Source organism: Malaya genurostris, chromosome 2, assembly GCF_030247185.1.
Source record: "Malaya genurostris strain Urasoe2022 chromosome 2, Malgen_1.1, whole genome shotgun sequence".
NCBI lineage: Eukaryota > Metazoa > Arthropoda > Insecta > Diptera > Culicidae > Malaya > Malaya genurostris.
In genome coordinates, this window is record NC_080571.1 from 92,050,784 (window position 1) to 92,063,173 (window position 12,390).

The window sequence follows — 12,390 nt, forward strand, 5'->3', positions numbered from 1 at the left end:
TGGTTTGGTAATTAATGAATAACTATAGCTATAATTTCTTCATTTATGAAAAGGCACTAGTGAAATAAACATCCACTGATACCTGATATTGATGAGTTAAAAATAAAAATATCTCTGAAAAAATTAGCATTAAAATACCTTACTCTTCCCTATACGGCCCCGTATGTCCCGGTGTCAATTAAAAAATGCAAAACTAACCAATCGCGTATCCAATCGATTCGGAAACATTTGACTTAAACATGTACGACAACGCCGTTTTAGTATTTCAGTAGCATACCATTGAAAAATTGGTTTGAAACGACCTATGATTTCATGGCATCCAATCACAACTTGCCGTAATGATGCTATCCTCTCGACCGTTTGCACCGTACAAAGTATCGCACAAAACGGAATCTACAAACATATGCACTGCAGCACTGTCAGCGCCTGGCTGTGATCGAGACTGGTAATTTGACTAGCGAGTGGATGACAAAACTAACTGAAGTTGCATCCATTCGCTCGCTGTACACGGAAAAGTCAGCGAACGTAAAACAACTAAAATATTAGTTGCTTTTCTGTATTTGATTGGTTAAAATTTGGTACAACTAATCGATTGTTGTTTTAACTAATCTGTCATTTTTTATTTGTCGTGCTGGCAGTTAAGCAATGACACTTAGCAAAGACATGCACCACAAACAAATAATGAAACGTTACAGCTGTGCAATGATATACACCCTAAACGGAAAATGATACGTTTCAATGAGGTGTGATTCGAGCAACTGAGCAATGACACAATCCCATCAAAGTTACCTGCATATATGAAAGCAGTTGTTTTAGCCAATCATTCAGTTATTTGAACTCAAACGCCTATTGCAATAAATATTTTACTGTTAGTCTCTTCGTGGGGGCAGCTAATCGCTCACCATTTAAGCTACGGAACATTACCAAAGTAGCTGCTTATAGTTTTGACACTAGATTATAATTCCGAAGTTGAAATTAACCAGCAAAATGTTCACAGGGCATAAAGAAATGTTTACTCCACTTCCAAGATGACTCGCTGAATTCCGTTTTCAAGAATGTAGCTGATAAGCCTAATGCTAGAGATGCACTTTCACAAAAATACAAATATTATCATTTCACATCAGCAGTAATTTTCGAGCGTTAAGCGTAGTTAATTACATTGACATGAACTGTCCGAAAATACACCCACACCTCCTTTTACGAACCTTATATATGTATGTATGTATGCTTACACACTCACTCGTCTGCATATATGTGTAAATATTTATACATATAAATGATCGCTTTTACTTCACCAATATTTATATGTATTAAGAAATACAAATATTTGCACACATGTGTACGTATATTAATACATATATACATATATAAGTTACGTAAATGGAGGTTTGGGTGTACATAACTCGCAGATGAAATTAAAACATTAAGGCCATCGTCGAGTCCTATTAAAAAATAGCTCTGATAAAATGAGTTTGCTTTTGTGATCTTTCACAATTATTTGAAAAAATAATTCGATGGTATGATTTTTTTTTTTTCAAATAAACCATATGTTGGCTACAAAGAATCACATTCGGACACATTTTTGGAAAATATTTTCACGCTTTTCATGGAAAATCTACGAATTTCATATAACCGATTCCGTTGGAATTTTTTAAATTTGTTGATTTTCTATGAAAAGCGTGGAAAGGTTTTCCAAAAATGTATCCGAATGTGATCCTTGTAGCCATAATAAAGTTTATTTGAAAAAAAATTATATCATCGCATTATTTTTCCAGATAATTGATAATATTTCAAAATTTCCATCGGAAATTTCCTAAAACCACCCGCGCGCATGGTATCTGGACGATGGCCTTAATACTGTAGAAATATCTATCCAGTACGTGAAAAACTTGTTTTACAATTAACTCTTATATTCATCTGCATACTTTCACTTGCATAAAACGGCCACTATGTAACTGATATAAATGACTTTCAATTATCATTGCAAATTTTTACATTTTAGCTAAAACAACCAGGGCGTGAAACAACAATTTCAATATTGAAATTTTGTGATCTACGGGTTCTCCATGTATATTCATTTTTGTACTGTGTGCGGTGTGTGGATGCCATTTTTCGTTTGCTGCACACCGTGTTCGCTTGAGTATATGGAATACCGATCAGCTGTTGATTTGAAATCTCCGGTAACCAGCAGTCCAATTTAGAAATATCGGCAAGAGATTATTCAGACCTAATTTGAAGCGCTTGTATCTCGATGATTGGTTGCATACTGGAAACTTCATATACGAGCAAAACGGTTGTATGCAAATGGATTTTTTTCAAAGTTGTCTTATGAATTAGACAGATAACTCTTTTTCATTAAATAGGTCATCAGTGCCATCAAAGAGAGACGGATATCATCGCACCAACAAAAAACCGACATGGTTCATTTAACATAGACTAGACACCAATGTTAGCTCGCTGCTGTGGGGATTCTCTCTGCAGCAACAAACGGTCACTTATTCTCATTTTGCGATCCAATTCTGTATGGGCAGTGGATAATTGCCATAAAATCATTTTACTATTGCCGTTTATTCTTACTATGTGCATATAACCTTTGTATAAGTTGTGTCTATGAAAATGTATGTGAATGCTCCACACAAGGGGTTTGAAATATTACAACCTAGTATGATAATCATCAAGTCGAATCATCGACTCGATTTTCTCTGATAATTGTCAACTTGCGACTCTCTCTTGGTAAATTCCACACAGCACCGATTATTATCAGACTGTAATTTTTTTTAAGGGCCGTGAAATACTCAGAGTATAAAGTAGAACGAAGAAATGTAGAAAAATTCTCTCTCGGTTCATGCATTGAGAGACACGAGTTCTTGTAGCAACTTCTACCGGATTGAAAATGTTGTATACAATATTGATAAATATCGAGCAGCTTCTGTAAAATTTTCGGCAATCACCAACACTGGCTACTATTGTTGAACTGAAGCATAATCATTTAACCTAATTGAATGGGTAATATAAGTAGAGTCCGCCCAAAATATATCCAATCTACTATTAAATGGATTTACTGTTTATAAAATTAATAAGTTCATACATTCCTTCAACAAAAATCACAGTATCACGGAAGCAAATGATTTCTTAATGGTCATAACTAAATCAAGTAAATGAAAGAATTGAAAAGTCGTCAGTTAAATGAGAATTTCTGGAAAGGGTAGAATCAATTATTTTGAAGAAACCTAATCGACCATTTTCTAATTCACAAACAATCTATGCGATTTGACTAGAATAAGTTTTTAGTTAAGTGCATTCATTCAATTAAAAAAATTGTATTTATTAAGTAAACCTAAGAATTTTTTAATGTTTAGTGTCATTGTGCTCAGTCGTATATTGCAAACAACTATGCATTTTTGCCTTTTTCATATAGAAAGGTTATGCAATCACTGTGAAAATCGACATTTGAACCAAGTTTCATATACCATTCTACTCAGTTCGTCGAGTACGCAAAATGTCTTTTTTTTTCATTGGAGGTGAAATCGCCGGATCATCAAGCTACCTGCACATAAGTGAACTTGGTATGTGGGAGTCGAACCCGAACTAAAAATTTCTGATGTGTATATGTGTGTATGTGCGTATGGGTGTATGTAACGTTTTTTTTTTTGCACTAACTTTTCTCGGAGATGGTTGGACCGATTTTCACAAACCAAGATTCAAATAATAGGTCTTATAGTCCCATACAAAATTCCTGAATATTATTTGGATCCGACTTCCGGATCGGGTACTATGAAATAAAATGTGCAAAAAATTGTTAAAAAAAATGCACCAACTTTTCTCAGAGATGGCTAAGCCGACTTTTATAAACTTATATTTAAATGAAAGCTCTTATAGCAAAGTCTTGGTATTACATTCCTTTTGTGTCTTTCTGTTTCAACAGATTTCGCAGACGATTCTTAGTGTACAGAATCATTGCATGGCCAGTACTATGGATCCTACTGACACTAAGAATCCTTCCAGGTCGGGGCTCGAACATACGACAACTGGCTTGCATTGAACTGCCAACCCGGGACAAGCTTCACACAAAATTTCTGAGTTTTGTTTGAAACTGACTTCCAATTCCGGAGTTATGAGGCAAAATGTGCAAAAATATCAAAATATGTGTACTAATTTTTCTCAGAGTTGGCGTGACCGATTTTAACAAATTTAGATTCAAGTTTTTAAACATTTTTATACCATCACTTAGAGGGGCGAAACAAAAAACGAAAAAAAATATTCTAAACTAACCCCAAAACTACTCCATTCCATAGTCATTGTCAGTATACGGCCAAACAAATCCGAATCCGAAATCTGGTTCCGGAATTATAGGGTAAAGTGTGTTAAAAATTGTATACCTTCACGCGGGCGAAACAGAAAATGTGAAAAAAATAATTATATCGGCCAAAAAACTACTCCAATTGGTAGTCATTATCTGCAAACGGTCAACTAAACCGATTCCGGTTAATCTTTCAAGAATCGAAAAATTCTGTTTTGAAGAATACCACAATATTATATATGTTAGTATGTTTGATATGAGAAAGGCATTACATTACATTGGATTAAAATAGGTTTTTATTACGGACATTTCTTTTCCTGCTTATGCGTTTCGTTGTTTTTTTTTCGTTTATTTAATTTTATTTAATTTTCTAGTCCATCAAAAATCATTGAACTTTGTTTTGATAATACAGTTTAAAGTTAATAGTTTCAAAGTTACACCAACTCAAAGCAAAAGAAAATCTGCAAAAACTAAAAAAAAACTGAGTACTTTGATTTACATGTCCAAATATGCTTAAGTAGAATTGGAGTCCATCCGTACAAAACGAATAGGTAATTTAGAAATGGCAGATAACTCTTAAATTTGATTTATTTTTTATCTCGTGAATAAAATAGTCGGCGAACATTAAAACCACTATTCCTATTTCCATGACGTTAATTATGAAAATTATGCTGCTCGTAATCAAATAACCTAGAGTTCTGAGATTTATAATTTAGGATCAACAGTTATTTTTCTCCCATAAAACACTATTCTTGAGATAGCACTCTTTCTAAACATTCCATCGAACTGTATGCCATTGCGAACAGGGTTCGTGGCTTTAAATTCAAGTCTTTTCGTCATTGCGCCTGAATTGATAGGAAACGAAAAACTCTCGTCTGAGTAGAAAACCACGAGCACTGAAAATCCGAATGTATCACCTCGGATTAGAAACACCAGCTGTGTAAGCATTGAGTCATCAGCGGAAACTGACTAACTGGTGGCTCATTCAGCATCATTTACATCCTCGCCCCGTCCGATTAGTCACTATATCATTTGATTCGAATCTTTTTCCGCATCTACGAAAGGTCGCCAGGGCGGACTTCGATGGCCCATCCCTAGGGATAGAATGATTCAAACCCGCTGAAAATGGGATGCACATAATTGCTGTTTGTAGATTATTTTACGGCTACCGTGTGTGTGTTTTAATTTCTTACTTCCCTTCCAACACGAGCCGTTATCAGTCTCATCTCAGTTTGTCGGCATGTGAGAACTAGGTGGGGTTCGTTAAAGAATCGTTTTAAATGATCGAATAAAACAACAAACGGTTCGAATCAATGTGCGCGTGTTCAATCGAACCTAGTGAGGTTGATAAAAGTGAGAAGATGCACCGTTTTTTGCCGATTGATGATGTGGCCAACGAAGCAGAACAACGGTTTATTTCCTTCGGCTCTTAACTTATGCTGATGCTCAAGATGATGAGGCTGCCGGTCTGATGGTTCAGAAAGTTTGCCCGAGCATGGTGCCACTACCGCTTAACGAAAACTGACGACAGTATGTAATTAGCGAGATAAGGGTTGGGCGCTTGATGAATAAGAGTGTACATGTCTGAGACCCCAATAATGTAGAGCCCTCAAGTACCCTCATCAGCCGAGGTCCTCGTTGATTAACTCTCTTCAGCTTTCTTTGCCTGGCCGTTTGCTGGCTATTCCAATATCAATCGAAAGGGCTGCTGCTTCTTGCTGACTGCCACCACGTGCACCACGAGGCCCGTGTGCACCGTCAAGAGACTCGTACGCATTCATTCATGAGCTTTCGGGGTCGTTGAAAAGTGTGCAATCAAGTAGGTACACTAAATGCGAGAGCAAGTTTGTACGACTTGCTCCAAAACCGACGCGACAAGAGGGCGCAGGAAAGTGGTGAGTACACAGAAAACCCGGCTGCAATAACACAACCAGTGCAGTCAGAGGGTGCCTTATGAATAAAGCATATATTGCAACACCAGGTCGACCACGCGTGGGCGTTGAATTTCGTATTATGAATATGAAATGTGTGTGCAGAACACGTGGGACGGTCTAACAATTGATCATTTCCTGTGTTGTGAGCATTAGGCTAGTGTCGGATCCATTAGATTAGTAATTCGATTTGGTACGGAAGATGATCAACGTGTTTGTGATTATCTCAATCAGGTGCCTTGTGGTTGCCTTTTTATGTCCAACTAGTTGAATAATATTGCGTTTTATTAAACAAACGATTTTTTCTTTAGATTCTCTAATGTCGGATCCAGATAAATTGCTATACGAAGTTATGAAATTTATTCATGAAAAAAATCAGTTCAACCATCTCAGAAAAATCGATGAGAGTTTCGGTTTCGAATTTGTTTGAACAAAAATAATAAGTTGTGCACGCTAAAGAATATTAACTGACTTTTGAAAATTTCGTTACTTATTGCAACGTCAATTATTAAAACACACCTCTGAAATTGCCATATTTCACACTCATTCTCCTTTAGTCCCGGAACCAGGAATTGGATGCAGACAAAATTTCATTTAAATATAAGTTTGAGCAAATCGGTCAAGCCAAACCTAAGAGCACGTTTTTATCACATTCTCACATAAAGAGATTTTCTGATACCGACAAAATGAATCCAATGGTATATCACATTTGTCCCGCTGAGCCTAGATACGAAAGTGGGCTTTCAGAGAGATTGCATAACCTTTCTATACGATGAAAGGAGAGAATCAATTTGTATTAAAAAAACTGTTTTAATTCACCTGTTGGTGTAATAAAGCCTTTCTCATAATACTTCTATGTTTATATTTTGGGTTTAATCTAACTTAGCCTTTTTAATTTGTGAACAATTATATCAAATTAAGAAAAAAATCCAGTTTTATGCAGCTCTAAATGGAGGCTTGAATTTTTAAATACACTTTACCCTATAGTTCCGGATCTGGATAAAATTCAATAGCAACCTATGTGCCTATAAGATCTTTCATTTGGGCCTAAATTTATGGAAATTTGCATTTCCATAATAATTTGTTTTTTCCTCTATTTTTGGTACATTCAGAAGCGAAACTGGGAACCGATACAGTCTACCAACAATGACGACCGGAAAAGTGTTGAGTCCAGTTTAGATTTTTTTGCCTTTCTCATATAGAAAGGTTATGCAATCACATGAAACATCGACTAGCAAAAGTGGCCCGGAGGCTCAGTTCATCGAGCTGAGCAATGTTTGTGTGTATAAGTGTCATAAAATCTCGCTAGGGTTTCTCGGAGATAGCTTAACCGATTTTGACAAGCTTAAATTCAAATAAAAGATCTCACGGTCCAATACGAAATTCCTGAATTTAATTCGGATCCGACTTCCGGTTCCGGAGTTATAGGGTAAAGTGTGATAAATATAGTATACCGTCACTCAAATCGGCTGAAGAGAGTTTGTACGTCATGTTAGTTGGTGGCCGTACGAACCGACTTCGATTATACCGGTTCTAGAGTTCCGGTGCTGGAAGTACATATAATAGTGAACCCACTTCGTTTTATTAGGGATAACCTACGCGAGCAAAGCACTGTTTCATTCTGTATGTTAAGCTAGTTAACAATCCCTTGTTTTTTTTCAAAAATCGAAGAGAAACATTTTGAATAGAATACCACAGTATTATATATAAGAAAGGTATCATTACACCACTAGGTGGATTACAACCAGTTTTTTCGTTTTGTGCTTTGCCGCTTCAAGTGGTGACATAAAATTTTTAGCACTTTTCACCTAGTAATTACGAAACCGGAAGTTGGATCCGAATGAAATTTTTGATAGAACCATAAAACATTTTATATGAAACTAAATTTGTGAAGTCAATAAACCATTTAGAACTGAAATATTCGCATTTATCACCCTGTAATTCCTTCGGATCCAAAAAAAAATTCAACAGCAAACTATGAGACAGGTCTCGTTTCATTTGGAACCTAAGTTTGTGAAAAACGCTTCAACCATTTCCTAGAAATTCGACTGCTCTTTTTGTTACATACACATAAGAATTTCTGTGATCTCGACAAATTGAGTCGAATGGTATATGACGCTCTGCCCTCCGATTTGCGGTCCTAAAGTCGATTGGCACCTAATTTTCTCAGTGATGACTGACCCGATTTAAACAAACTTAAGTTCATATGAAAATTTCTCATTATTTCTCATAGATCACTATTGAATTTTATTTTAATTCGACTTCCGGTTCCGGAGTTACATAGTGCAGTGTGTTAAAATTAGCAAACCGTCATTTAAAATCACGACGCAAAATAGGGAAAAATTATTCCAAATTTAGCTAGAAACTGTTTCAATTTAGCTATACCGGTTTCCAGTTTCTGGTTCCGGAAATAGTGGCTGAAAACACCAAAATTGAACTCATTTCACAAACTAATATTGAACTGCAAGGTTTTATGGTTTCATAATTTGCTATTGAATTTCATCCAGACCCGACTTCCGGTTCTGGAACTACAGGGTGAAGTGTGTTGTAAATTGCAAACTTTCATTTATCGAGTGACGATGCAAAAACTACAAGGGTTGTTCGAGCCATTGATGCGGAACAAGGCAACAAAAATTTCGAATGTTCGAAATTTTCAATCAAACAGTTCAATCAATCGTCACACTTTTGAATCCAGAATATAGACTCTGTTTGTCTTGATTTGTATTTGTTTTGTAGCCGACGAAATTACATGAATATCCCAAAAGTATTCAATTACACTAAGGTATTTTTATGCGGTCTTTTTATGTGGTTTTTCATGCGACTTTTTATGCGAATTTTCAGAGTTTTGCGGTTTTTTTATGCAAAGTTTCAGAGTTATGCGTTTTTTTATGCGAATTTTCAGAATTATGCGGTTTTTTTATGCGTTTTTTATGCAATACGTAAACACGCATAAAAAAAGACTACAGTGTATATCTTTGTGCACACTTCTCTTCGCTAAGCTTGTATTCAAGTTTTGTATGTACGCAGTTATTTTTATAGCATGAAGTTTCTCTACCAATCTGCGTTTTCTGTTGACGCTATAAACTTTTTCTCATGATTAATCGAATTCATCTTATATGTATAAATTAGAAATTATTCATAGGCACCCAAAACTTACCCTGGGGTAGTTGCAAATTTCTGAGGCGAAAACAACATAACATGGAATTTCATCCAAACTCGCATGACACAAGATCAGAGCATACCAATTAAAGCTTCAAATCGTTTTATGGCAGTTTTGTCTTGCTGTCTAGCAACAACCTACCTCTGGTATGCTACACGTAGGACCAGCGATACCATTATGTTTCATTTCTACACTGCGGATACATTTGGTGTGCTCCACACAAAGAGGAAAACGCACTTCTTCTCAGTGTATATTAGACAGACTTTGAGTGTGTGCTTGTGTTGAAAGAAGCTGGTTCAAGAGAACCACATTCTCTTCGCATGAATCGCTCTCACGTGCTTTCGCCTAAATACACCCAAGTGATCACTGGCGAGTGATGGTGAGCGAACACTTCTGTGAACTTCAATTAATAGAGAGTAGATCTGACCTTGATATGAAAAACTTGCAAGGATAAACGAAAATTCCACGATAAATTGTTTTATTTTGCTGATTTTGCGTACCCCACGCTTCTTATACCCAAACCATACACCAGAGTGCTCACCGGCGTGTACACCTCTGTAAAAGTATCTGCATCCACCTCAGAGAATTTGATAGCTCTGCTCTAGCACTTTGGTATGATTCTGTGGAAGAGGTAAGAGGAAATAAACACGCGCACTCATGATGCGTGCACACAGTGGTTGTATATGTGAAAGAGAAGAGCTCTCGTTGAAGTTGTCAGTGCGAGGGGAGAAATTTTGCTTGCTCTTTGTCACACAGAGGAGATGGACATCTCTGCGGATGACCCTCTTGAAATCTAGTTATTCAGGGGTATCTCGTGGGTAATCAGTTTGTACAAAGTGTTCTTGACATTATTCATATTATTACGATTCGTCTTTGACTCATCAGTGCATCAGCAGGTCTGCATAATCTGCTGATGCACGGATTTTGCATAATTTCTCCCGATATCTACGGAAAATAATAAAACAGTGCGTTTTTTTCTGATAACGTCCAATAAGCCTGTCAACATTCACTTTAAAGAAAGATTCTGTATGATTAGGCGTTCACTGAGATGAAGCATTAAATGGAAATATTTTATCTTAATCTTTAAAGTTCATCTACTCATTACTCATTTCTTGAAGCCGAATCACTGGATACAGAACTTCGATAACTTGCAGTGATTTCTCACGTAAACACCTCATCTTTCATATCGTAAACTGTAGATAAAACGAACTGTACATAATTTTGGTTTACAAAATGCAATGCAATCCACCTGTATTTAACGGATCAGTTTTATCTACTCTAACTATAATTTTTATTGACGGTTGTAAATTTGCTTTCATGTGATTGTTTCATAAACAATACTGCGCAATAGAGTTACCATATCCTTCGATTTTTCAATCCATTTTGATTCCAGCATTCTACTTCGCAGATAGTATATTCTGAACATATAACTGTAAAATTCAGAAATTCCTGAAGCCGTTTGCGAATGTTTAGATTTTCAATCATCTTGTAACCTATAGATGTAGTGGAATACACAGATAATTATATTTTATTAATTATTATATTGCATGTCGTGTAAATTTAATATTTTTTTTGCGTTTTCAGCCATACGCTATGCAGCCATTTAATGAAAATTGAATCGTTTGCATGCAATTTTGATTTTATATTGCATACACTCTGTCTCCCTCGGCATACCAAATCGAATACCGGCGACTTAACACTTTCTATTTGGCTAAATTATAACTCAATAACCAATCAGTGAAAACTAATGAAAACTCATTGAGTTGATTTCAATTTGCATCTTTGGCCTAATGCCTTTTTTCTACACTGTGCATAGAGTTTCACTTCGTCCAGTTTCCCATTCCAAACCCAGATTAATAGCCCTGGAAAGTTGCACGGTGTGGACGCCAACTCGCGCCTGGTCGAAATCTTATCTCCACTCGATTCATATGACATTTCTCATTGCACATTTTTCTTAACATTAAATAACGACCAAGTTATTCGGACCAAGTGGAACCACTCCAAACGACAATCACCGCAGGACAAGTCATCTCGTTCGTAACAAACATAACTGACCCTTTTTCTTCTCTGTCTGCGCAACTCCAGTGAAACAGATGGGAAGTGAAAAGCGGAGAAGGTGGGACTTAAAATTGACTGTTGAATGGCTGAGTCCCGCCACCGGCTAGCTACTCGGAGTTCGGAAACTGTTCCTTCGAATATCTCTGACAGACTTGTTACACACAGTTTTCATTCGTACTTCGTGACATTTATTGGGCACATCTAAGTTATAAGCCTGATGTCTATATAAATTTGCGTACTCCCGAGATATGTTGCGGCAGTCAGTCGAACGTAGCGAAATTCTTATCTTGCCGTTACATTTCCATTCTTTGCTGTCAATAAATTTTGTGTTCCGATTGCAAAGTTCCCTTCCATTTCCTCCCCAACGAATGCCTTCGGTTCTTCCTTCTTACGCACGGAATCCAATCGATGCAACCGGACCGCAAAGTGCGCCCTCGGGGATAATCGAATTAATCCAACCGTTCAAATCGAACTCCTCGCGAGTGGCCGGCACCGGCGGATAGCTTGTGCCGTAAACCTGTTCGTACAGGTAGAAGCCGTAACGATGCCCATAAGTTCCTGCAGCGGGTGTCAGATAATCTGCGGTATAATTTGTAGACATTAGAAAAGAAAGCAACGAAATTTACTCGACTACAATGTTGCATCCAAATAGGAAGTAATTCCTTATCTTACCCATTGCAGTATCGCCATCCATGTAAGTCATACCTTGCCTCAGAGCGGATTCCTATGCCGGACGAATAGAGTAAAATAGGAAAAAAAGAGAATGTTCAGAAATTATTATCTGTAGCTACTCGACGACAGGTGGTGCTGTCAGCAGCATTTTTGCAGTAGATCAAAAACTTGATGAACACCAGTATGACCTAAGAAGAGGAGTGCGGGCTCAACGTGTTTTCTCAGATATTGTATTATTTACTTTTGTTGATCAATACTTATAGTTTTAA

At 36.7% G+C, this 12,390-nt stretch overlaps 1 protein-coding gene across 2 annotated transcripts in view; it reads right to left on the reverse strand.

Annotated features, from left to right (window-relative positions):
• Positions 1-11,632: 11,632 nt before the first annotated feature.
• The window catches only part of LOC131429478 (tubulin alpha-8 chain-like), a 47,748-nt gene continuing 46,990 nt past the window's right edge, over positions 11,633-12,390 (reverse strand). For both annotated transcript variants that reach the window (XM_058593616.1, XM_058593615.1), the window contains 2 exons: positions 12,122-12,173; positions 11,633-12,028 (listed from right to left, as the gene is read on the reverse strand). The gene's annotated coding sequence lies outside the window, so the exon portion shown is untranslated. The remainder of the gene's footprint in view (positions 12,029-12,121; positions 12,174-12,390) is intronic.